This window comes from Oryctolagus cuniculus, chromosome 3 (genome assembly GCF_051225735.1).
Source record: "Oryctolagus cuniculus isolate XC-2025 breed Fujian yellow rabbit chromosome 3, ASM5122573v1, whole genome shotgun sequence".
NCBI lineage: Eukaryota > Metazoa > Chordata > Mammalia > Lagomorpha > Leporidae > Oryctolagus > Oryctolagus cuniculus.
Genome location: NC_142869.1, coordinates 172185300 through 172197372, shown reverse-complemented (window position 1 = coordinate 172197372; position 12073 = coordinate 172185300). Strand labels below are relative to the sequence as shown.

At 35.1% G+C, this 12073-nt stretch overlaps 1 long non-coding RNA gene across 14 annotated transcripts in view; it reads right to left on the bottom strand.

Annotated features, from left to right (window-relative positions):
- LOC149127602 (uncharacterized) overlaps positions 1 to 12073 on the bottom strand; it is a 330118-nt gene that overhangs the window by 256130 nt on the left and 61915 nt on the right. The gene's annotated exons all lie outside the window — the stretch shown is intronic.

Here is a 12073-nt window from a genome sequence, read left to right as displayed (position 1 = left end):
TATTTAAAAAATAAATAAATATATAAGTAAATAAAAGTAAAACTACCTTCTCATTTTAGCCCAGAATATATTCAGGTTAGGATAATTATTTAACTCCACAAATATGCCATTATTAAACAAATGTACTTAGAAATGCTGTCATCCGGCAGCCTGATCCCTGAACATTATGACATGTTCCACTGATTTTTATGGTGGCAGTAAGAAGTCAGGAACTTAGGCCACTGGTGATTTTTAACCTAAATAGTTGACCTGTAATTAGACAACACTTTCTCCAAATGTGTGATCTTTACCGCCTAATCTCCCACAGAAGTCCTTTATATGACCCATATCTATGTTTAACTGAGAAGATGTTTATGTTCAAGTTTTTTTACAAAAGCAAGAAGCATAGTCAAGTAAGTAAATGTCAACAAGGTTCAAGGCAGAGAAAAATGTGGTCTCAGGTCAAATATCCAGACCAGTGCCCAAGGAAACCCGGTGGCAATCCGATACTAACTCTGTTGTCAAAAATGCCTTTCTCACACTTGCTTTTACCACTATAGCTACAAGGCATGAATCCAGGACTTGACAAACCTCTAACCTTTTTAAGTTCATGTTCTGATCTACCTGGGGGAAAAGTCATCTATGCAAGAATTTCATTGGTATTGATTATATGATTCTGATCCATCATGAGAGTAATCATTAGATGCTTTAATTGCACTAGTCCATAGTCAATGTGTACTTGATTTTGTGTGATTGTTTTTCTTATAACTCAGAATTTTAACCCTTTAGTACCCCTAGATTTCCTGAAAAGAAAGCCAAGCTGCTCACTAGAGCTAGTGAATTCACTGAACTTTGCATGAAGACGGTACAGACAATGGGCTTAGCCTAGAGGTTTAGGTCTGTATCCTATATCGATGTGTCTGGAATTACTTCTTGGCTTTGGCTCCTGACTCTAGCTTCCCTCCAGTACAGACCCTGGGAGGTAGCAGGTGATGGCTCAAGTAACTGGGTTCCTGCCACCCACATGGGAGGAATTGGCTTGGCCTAGTTCCAATTGTAGTAGGCATTTGTGGAGTCAATTATCAGATGGGAACTTTCTCTGCCTCACAAATAAATTAAAAAAAAAAAAAGATGATAGTATGCACAGTTGGGTTTTATTTTGATGCCCATTCCATAAAAGTAATGTTTTTTTTTTAAAAAACAAACTAAGATATCCAGAGAGAGTTGGTCAACAACTAGGAAGCCAGGTCAAATGTGCAATGGTTCATTATCAAAGATTACCTGAAAATAGTATCACTAGCTTCAAACATTTCAAGATCCAACAGATAGGGAAAAAACGTTCAATGTGGAAAAAACTTCTGATCCTTTGTGCAGTCTTAGGATGAAATGCACCCTTTGGGAAAACCTGATTCTCTATTACCTTGCTCCAAAAATAATTTAAAATAGTTCACAGATAAACAAAACATTACCAAGTATAGACAAGAGGATATGGATGACTGATTCGTGATCAGCCTTGTGTTTCGGTGATCACAGAACTTGATATTATGGAAGGAAATTCTATGTGGAAGAATGACCTAAATACAGAACAGTCCCTGAATCTTAGTGTTAACAGTGAGTTAACCTCTGGACTAAATATCTTACTGAGATGCAGGAAACACTTCTTTAATAATCCTGAAACATAATCATCAATACTGGTGGTTGTTGTGTTACTGCCTTTTTTGGTCAGTAACTCCTGGAATTGTCTGTTCTGCTGAGTGCTACTAATTGTAACAAAATTTTTCTTCTTTTGTTTTTAATTAAGCTAAAAGCTACCTCTCTGCAGCTTAACTCCACTGTTCTGAGCTATGTTGTCTCTGGAATGACCCCGAGAAACCTGCTCCTCTTAAAGAGGTTTCTAGTGGCAGAAGACAGCCATTTCCCGATGAATAGTCTCTTGTACACGCTTTACAGACTGGGCTTCAAAGCCAAGTGAAGTTGAGCTTGAATCAGGATTCACAACACACTTATAATTGGAAAATAATATCTATTTTAAAAGTTATTGTGAACATTCGAAAGAAACTGAATTAGGAATAATAAAAAAATAAGCACACAACTTAGTGCAAATATGTGTTCAATAAATTCTCCCCTTCATCCTCAGAAATCTGATGTATTGCTTAAATGTTCTAGATTCTAGATTCCTTTTTATTATATCAGAAACCATTAGGCCTATTAGAATTCTGTTATAATGAAATATTTTTTAGATGACACATATCAATGGCAGTACTTTTCAACTCTGTGAATGATACTATATAATACTCATTTTGTATTGCTCTCTTTATTGTCTTCAAAATACATTAATAGGAAATTACCATAGCTACAAAAATAATTTTAAAAAATCAATATCATAAGTGAAATATAAATATTATACTTTTAAAAGATAATAAAATGATGTTTACTTCAATATGTAAACACTTGCATAAGATTATAAGGGCAGATATATTAAAGAAAAGAGACGATTTCACATAGCCATAAGATCTCCATCAGTGCATCAACTTCAAGGAATGAATGAGATGACTATCAATGACATTTTCTGCAACTAAAAATAGCTACTAATAAAGTTCTGATGTCCATATAAAATCAGGCATTTTATATGTCATAGTTGTATCCCTGGAAAGTTCAATACATTATTAATACCTATCAAAAGCATCTTGAGTTTTTACACTACACAAATTGAAGTGTTAAGCTCAGATACTGCTAAGCAATTTTTACTTATAATAATATTCTTTAGGACCCTTGAAGGTCATGAATGATGTCTGTTCTTTGGAGCTGGGATCTGGCTTGTACATTTGAGGATGTTGGTACTGCTGGCCAGTAATGCTCACTGCATCAAAACCACTGGGAAAATAAGAATGTGCATCTACAAATTTCCGAAACAACCCCACTGAGGAACAGCTTTTAAGGCTTCCATATCTACCTGTATTTCTATTCTTTATCCGAGTCATTTTGGGGGGGAGCAACTACAGAATCATTGTGGAATGATATACCTGGCAGAGTCTGTTTTTGAAGTAGTGCCATTTCTTTCAGAAACATCCTCAATTTTACTCTTTAGAATAAGTCATAGCTGTCTTAGGTAATTTGCATTAAAACTAAATTCAGTATCTTGAATTTATTTTTGCTAAATTCATTTTCTTTATTTCAGTCCACCTTTTCAGTAGATCATTTTGAATCTTGACTCTGACATGTCATATTATCTCTTCCTGGTTTTCATCAGCAGTAAATTAGATAAGCGTTTCTTATTCATCTTTGTCTAAGTTGCTACTGAAAATGAGGAATCAGAAATAATGCATGACAGACCTTTGTCAAATTTGACCGGACACTTCCCCTCATGTTGACGCAACTCATTAGATAGCACCCTTTTATTAATAAGCATAAAGCTAAAAGAGACAATGAAAGACATGACCAATAGCCTTGCTAAAACTGTGACAAACCACAACCATGTTTCTGTACATGTCAAATTAATAATATTATCATCTACATCTAACCTCAGGGTAAAATGCTCAGTAAATTTATGTTGCTTTTAGTGGCAACAATTTTTTTTTCCTGAATTATTTCCCATACCTAATAATTCTGAAATGCCAGGGACAGGACAAATCGCAACTTTTCTATCAAATCATTAGCTTCACTCATAATGAACATGCTTGTTGATCCACTGAAACCTGGGGGTCTCATTTCTTTATTTGGGCTCTTTGTTCCAGCTGCTCTCCCTTCCTCGACCCACATTATCTAGAAAATGCTTGCTCATTAGTTTTCCCAAGATATGGCCAAATTTTCAGATATTGCTTGTGGGTTGTTTTTTAAATTTCTTGTCCACACTTCTCCTGGACAATTATGCTTTATTGGGAGATGCCTTGTGATTATCCACTCTCTTTACTGACCAATCGCTATCCTCACTGAGTACAAATTTCTTAAGAGGACTAGGTCTGATTCACCTTTATATCTGTAGCATTTGGAGCATGCTTGGAATCTTAAAATTTACTATTTATCTTGCTATTCCACATCCTCTTACTTGTATCGCCCTTCTCTGGGCTTTCAGTGTAACCCATATTACATACTTCCATCCAGAATTTGTTGAGCAAGCATAAACACATAAATAGAGAATTGTACTCTTATCAGTTGATTTTACAAAATTTAAAACACTTCTTTCGCACATTTGCCTCTTTCTTTCGGCAGGTACTCTGACATCGCTCTCACTCATTCAAAGCTTTGTATTTCCAATAGGGATTTATCATAGCTTGTTTACCCTTTCTCTAAGGGATTAAATTTCACTCTTTTCTTCTTTTTTCTCTTCTTTTCCATGGTCACAATGCATCTTTGTGTAAATATATTTATACACTAAAATGCTTATTTTAATATAAAACTGCGCATATTCTCAGCAATGAGACTGCTCAGCCAAATAGCATATCTTAACAAATGCTGCTGCATTTCTTTAAGAAAATCCTGCAAAAATTCACATTTATATTAGCAATACATGACAGAACAAATTTTTTACCCCACAGCATTCCAGCAAAAAGGTATAATCATTCTTTTAAATGTTTGCCAGTCTGATACTCACTTTAAATTGCATTTCCCTGATAATGGCTAAATTTAAGCATTTTTCATATATTTATTGTGCATCCAGATTTGCTCTTTCACAAGCTGACTAGTCATATCCTTTATGCACATGTGTAATTGGGCTATTTGTCACTTTTATCAATTTATAGAGGTTCTTTATGAGTTATTAACATTAAATTGTTATCTTCTTGCTGGGAAATATTCTTATATCTAATATCTTTCCATTTATTTTCTATAGAGTATTATTTGCCAAAAAATTTTTTTATGCTTCCAAATATGTTCATTTGTTTATTACTTCAATATCATGTTTAGTTAAGAAGTTCTTTCCCGAGCCTGAAACACGTAACTTCCTTTTCTAATTTTTTTTAAAAATATTAATATTTGTAATCATTTAAAGATATATTGTACATAAAGAAAAGTATTCCATTGTTTCAAAATTAAGTGTTTTCATTAAATCATGCTCATTTACAAATACAAAGAAATAAATTTAACTGCACTTTCCCTTTCAATTATAGCCATTAATATTTTGAGATACAAAAATAAATAAATCTATCACATCTACTCAAACCAATTTTCAGAATTCATACAGCATGTACAGTATATCTTGATTTTAGTCAGTTGCTTCATACTGTGATCATTTATAGAAGTAAAATATGACAATTGTGAGAAAATAAAAAATGCAGAAAAACAAATACAGCAAAAATTGGGATCAGACTCCACACTTGTGATGGAAGCCATTGTTTTTGTGTTGATGCAAGTGTTGCTGTTTCACGGAAGGTGTTGATTGTTGTTGGATTGCCTTTTCCTTTGTCTTCAAAATTCAGAAGTTTGACTGAATTATAAGTTTATTGTGAAATTATAAGTTTATTATAAGTATATATAATATAAGTTTGTGCTGAATTATAGACCTTCTTTGCCCGTTATTGCTTAGTTTTTTGACTTATTATATCTACTCTCAGAATTTAGGGTAAACTTTCTAAGTTTGAAGATTGATCTTATAACTATTCTAGTTTCATTCTCAGAAAATGTATACTTGATTCTAATTCTAATTCTCTATTGTTATTTTAAATTTCCTTACATAGCTTGTAAAATTATTCTCAGAATGATACTACCTGTTACATAATTCACAATCCATTATCTCAGTGCCTTTCTTACTCTATATACCAATAAATATTGTAATTCTGCTATTGCTGTTAAAATCTTCTTGTATTTCTGGTAACTTCATCTTAACCATCTCCCTTTTCATTTTATTCTGTATTCATTCATTTTATTCTACCTTTTGGGTTTATTTGTTTTATTCTTGCAGAGGGGGTACTCCTTAACACTTGATTTCATTGGCAATTCCACATACCCATATGCATTTCTTAAAATATTAATTTATTCATTTGTAAGACAGAGTTACAGAGACAAAAGGAGAGACAGAAAGATCTTTCATCCACTGGTTCACTTCCTGAAATGCCACAAAGACCAGAAATGGTCAAAAGAAATAGTCAAAAGCCAGGAGTTCAGAACTTTTGGATCTCCCACTGGATACAGGGGCACAAGTAATTGGGCCATCTTCCACTGCTTTCCCAGGCACATTAGCAGTTAACTGGCTCATAAGCAGAACAGCTGGGAAAAGAACCTCCATCCATATGAAATGCCCATGTCACAGGAGGCAGCTTAACCCATTAAGACTTGATGACAGGCCAGGTTGTGCAATTTTATCCAGATTCACACATATATTATTTTCAGTGTCTACCTGTGAATATTAAAAATACTATGTCCTTTTCAATATGCATCTTATTGAGATACCTTTTCTTCTTTATCTTTGAATGAGAACAGATACGCTGAGATTCAGAATTGTCCAGTTCTTTGGCCATTTGTCCACAGCAGCTGAACCCTCTTTCCAGACACATGGCTGAAGGGCCAATTGCATCTTGCAACAAGCCGGACATCAAGCAGAGTTTCATCTAGTGATCCAATGTTCGTCCACTGGACCATGAGAAAGCTTCTCCAGTGTTCACTGTCTGGTTATCAGGAACTCCAAAAATATGGAGTGTTCAGCAAAACAAAGTCACCATTTATGATGTGCTCCAGGGGTCTTCTTTCTCTGTATTATAGAAATATTTCTTCCTAAGACATAGTGCAGTCTGTGTACCCCGCTCCTAACATGACTCTTCCCCAGGAAGGTTAGATGTGCTATTGGGTTAAGACAGGTGCTTAAGGTGTGGCAACTGGGAAGGGCTGGAAGTGCCTACCGGCTACTTTAAAAAGACACTTCCCCCCCAGTAGTGCTGACGTTCTGGTTAGCGTGGCCCTTGTAATTCTGAGGTACAAATTAGAAAGTAGAAGGAAGAGAATGTATTTAGCAACCTCTTCTCAACTGCCGAGGCTGCTGTTTCTGAAATCTGGACGCAAGTGAATCTTTACTGTATCCTCCTGATCCAGTCCAAATAATCTTGAAAGATCCTGACATGTCTTTCTGGAGGGCGGTTACATCTTTACTGTCATCCTGAATCTGTGCCTCTAGAGGAAGGCAGTCTTTCTTCCCCACGTATTTGGTTTTCAAAATTAGGAATTCAGAAAGCTCCCTTCAGGCTCCTCAAGTCAAATGTCATGCTTGTGCAGGCTCCCGTAATTGCGAATTAATCAAAATTTTCTTACTTTTTCCATAAGTTTGGTAGACAAGATTGCAACAGATGAAAAGTGAGTTCTCTGCATTGGAGGCTATGTCCTCGCAAGAAGCCTTTCTGTGTATTTCCTAACTGTGGTTTGCAAACCATCACCTGGCTAATTCCCATGAATTCACTAAAATATTCACAGACCACCGCTGAGAACAACACATCCACAGATGGGAGGTGAACAAGAAAGATCACACAGTGCTTTCTCCGGCAATCCACAAGAAACTAGGGGAGGCAGCTATTAAACAAATGAAATGAAGACACACACACCACAAACTCTTCAGAGCTGACTCCAACTGAAACATGCCTTCTGATTTTCGGCAGATAAATAATAAAGAGAAGGGCTTGGAATGCACAGTCTACAGCACTGTTCTATCAACCACCCACATGGTGTCCAACAGAACAGTTCTCCCACAGTCAAATCCATTAATTTTTTCCCTGTATTCCAATAGAAGAATGAGAGAGTTTGCTACTGTGACAACTGTCTTTGGCTTTTGCCCGTTTTCGTTTTCCTTTCTGCATTAGTCACCGCTGACCTAATGGGCCCTCACTTAGGCTTTCTCAGGAGGTTTTCTGTAGTGTATTTAAGCTTCCCTTGCCTGCAAAAGAGAGCTTTGACACCTGTTGTCCGCATACCTGCCTCCTCTCACAAGATCTTATCAGCTCGCAGGCAGCAGATTGTCACTGAAGTGTGTTATGAAATTGTTCCTTTTCCTTCTCCACACACAGGTTTAAAAGAAAAAGAAGAAAGGAAGAAGGAGGAAGGCTGGGGAGTGCCATTATGCTCTTAAAATGGTATATATCAAATTTGTTCCATATATATATATATATACCTACACACAAGTATTGTTTTATATATGTATGTATATAAATTATAAATATGCATGCATATATGTATATATGTTTTGCATAAATAAAAAGAGAATAATAAAGAGAATAATCAGATTTTTATTTTTCACATAAAATGGATAACATGGCAACTTCCAAATAACATTTGACATAAATCTCATGAAAAGAGGTAGAAACCCAATTATCACATTTATAAACCACAAAAAGAGCACTACTTGATATTTGTAAAGGCTTTGTTGACTTTGGAATTTAGTTTTCCTGACACTAACCTATACATAAAATTGTTATATTTGTATATGTGTGCTTTGTTGAGTTGATTTTTATAATTTTGTCACATTGTATACCAAACCATTGGGAAACACATTGACTTGTTAGATCATCCCATTTTTCTCACGATTATTATGTACAAAGTACACAGATTCTCATCTAATGGAATCTCTTTTCAATCTTTAATTATGTTATTTTAGAGTTTATGGACTTAGGATAATGCTTACACACTCGTTAAATTTTTAAATCAAATCTATAAAAAGTTAATAACATGAGCCTAAACAATATTTAATGTGGAAGTTCAGAAATGTGTGAATAAGAGTACCTTAATACAATTCATAGGGAAAAGTGAAAGATATGTGTATTTTCATGCAAAAAAATTAAGTACACAAAGATTTTTTTCATAATATGCATTTTCCACATACTTTTTGAATCACCCTCACATAAGTGCTGAATTGGTGAAGGCAGATTTTGCCAGGACTCCATTTGTATAAAAATAGACACAAAATTTATCATGCAAGAAAATCCTAGTTGTTGCAATATGGAAGCATTTGGAATGTAACATGCTATCTACCATGAAGATTACTTCTTTCCCACCTCTGGTTTTTTGAATTTACCAGAGAGAAAGAACTGCAAGTGAAAGAGGAAAAAAAAAAAACAGACATTTTCCTAAATCATATGAAAACACAAAGTGACACAGTGTACTGTTTTGGTTAACAAAGGGAAAAGGAGAGGGAGAAGAAGAGAGAAAAAGAGAAAAAGAGGAAAAGAGGGAGAGAACATTTCAAGTGAAAATTAGTGTTGCAAGTCATTCAACATACAAAATTCAGTGATTTTTTTTTTTACTATATGTGCAAGCTTCTGCATTGATCACCATTATCTAATTATGGAATACTTTTATCATCTATAAAAAGAAGCCCCACAACCATTAGCATTCAATACTCAACACTCATCTTCCCAGGCCCCAGCAATGATAGTTTCTCTGTATGGATTTTTCTCTTCCACACATTACAAATATGAGATCACATACCATATATCCTTTTTATGTGTTTTCTTTTACTCAACATAATGTATTAAAGATCGTCCATGTATCAGACCTTTCTTCCCTTTTATTGTTGATTCACATTCAGTTATGCACATAGATTTAGTTTATCCACCCAGCAGTTGGGTGTATATTTACATTGTATTTCCCTTTTTTCACTATTAGGAACAATACTACTCTGTACTCTATATTTTCAGTTCTTTAGATTGTATATCTAGAAGAAGGATTGCTGAGTTACATGGTATATTCAGGTTTTCACTTTAGAAGAGCTGTGAGACTTTCCAACATAATACATATTTTATATTCCCATCAGCAATTTAAAAATTATATAGGTATTCACCAAAAGATTGTCTGTCTTTTTGATTATAGTAAACCTATTGAATATAAATTAATATCTCACTATACTTTTGATTTACATTTTCATAATCACTGTTGATTTGAACTTTTCATGGGATTCTTCTCTAGATACTGGCTCAAAACCATTGTTCATTTTTAATTGGCTTGTGCCTTTTTATTATTAAGCTTTAATAGTTTCTATATGTTTTGGATATGAATACCTTGCCACATGTAATATTTTCATTTTGTGCTTGTCTTATCATTTTTGATAGTGTCCTTGGAAACACAAAAACTTTAATTTTCATGAGGCAAATTTCTTCTCTTATTTGTGTTTCTGGTGTTATAACCAAGACATAATTACCCAATCCAAGGTCCAAATTTATTGTATGTTTTATTCTAAGTGTTTTATTTTTTTATTTTTATTTTTTTGACAGGCAGAGTGGACAGTGAGAGAGAGAGACAGAGAGAAAGGTCTTCCTTTTCTGTTGGTTCACCACCCAATGTCCGCCACAGCTGGTGCGCTGCAGCCAGTACACCACAATGATCCGAAGCCAGGAGCCAGGTGCTTCTCCTGGTCTCCCATGTGAGTGCAGGGCCCAAGTACTTGGGCCATCCTTCACTGCCCTCCCAGGCCACAGCAGAGAGCTGGGCTGGAAGAGGGGCAACCAGGACAGAATCAGGTGTGCTGGCGCCGCAGGCGGAGGATTAGCCTATTGAGCCGCGGTGCCGGCCCTTCTATGTGTTTTATAATTTTAGCTCTTCATTTATGCTTCTTTTATCCATTCTGACTTAATTTCTAAATGATGTGAAGTAAGGGCTGATTTCATTCTGCATGTGCCTATTTAATTTTCCCAGTACTGTCTGATGAAAAACTATTCTTCCCACATTGAGTTGTCTTGATATCCTTTCCTAAAATTAATTAACCATAAAAATAAGCACTTATATCTGTATTCAAAATTCTATTCATTAAACTATGCTTCTATCCTTATGCCAGAACCACATTGTCTTGGTTAATGTGACTTAGTAGTAAGCTGTTTGGTTCAGGAATTTTGGCTGGTCCTCGCTGACCAACTTCATGGCTTTGATTTAATGCCTGACAATGATGTCTTAAGTACCACATTTGATTGCTAAACTGTTTATTTGTGTGGTGGTGTTGTTACAGAACTGATGGCAGGAATGGGTGATGGCATGGACCAATTACAGACAGGGTTTGAGATGACTGACTGCTTTAGAAGTTCTCCATCCAGAGATTATTCTCAAAATTTATTACTTTTTTTTTTCCTTTTTTTAAAATACCTGTATGCAGTCTGGACACTTACCAGGAGTTACTTTGATAGATAATGTTTAAGCTATTGTTATACAAATCTGACAATGGAGCTAAAATCAATCCCTGGAGAAATCACCGTCTCTTCAACAAATAATGCTGGGAAAACTGGGCCTCCAGGTGCAGAAGTACAAAGCAAGACCCCTACCTCACACCTTATACAATAATCAATTCAAAACGGATCAAGAATCTAAATGTATGACCTGATACCATCATATTACTAGAAGAATACTGGGGAAGCTGCACGGCATTGGTATAGGCAGACTTCTTGGAAAAGACAGCAGAAGCATAAGCAATGAAAGCCAAAAGAAACAAATGGGATTTTATCAAGATAAAAGGCACCTGCTCAGCAAAGGAAATGTCCTACAAAATAAAAAGTCAATGCACAGAATGAGAGAAATATTTGTAAACTAAGCAACTGACAAACGATTAATATTCCAAATCTATGAAGAGGTCAAGAAACTGAACAGTAACAAAACAGTTAAGAACTGGGCAAAGGGCTTGAACAGGCATGTTTCAAAAGAAGAAATTGAAATGGCCAACAGACACATGAAAGAAATGTTCAGAATCACTATTCATCAGGGACATGCAAATCAAAACCATATGAGGTTTTACCTCAGCCTAGAAATCAACAAGTTTCAAATGCCTGTGAAAATGTGAAGAAAAAGGTTCCCTAATTCACTGTTCATGGGAATGCAAACTAGCACAACCATTGTCAAAGACAGTTTGGAGATTCCTCAAAAAATTAATATTAGATCTACTATATGACCCAGCAATCCCACTCCTGATAAGTTTCCCAAACAAAATGAAATCATACCAAAGAGCTATATCAAAGAGCTATCTGTGGTATATAGATATGATATGTATTATTATATATCATATTATATATATGATATATATTATATATGATATATTAATATATATATGATATATAAGCATATCAAAGAGCTATCTATGCCCCCTATGTTTATTGCAGCTCAAGTCACAGTACCTAAAATATAGAATCAACCCAGATGTCCGTGA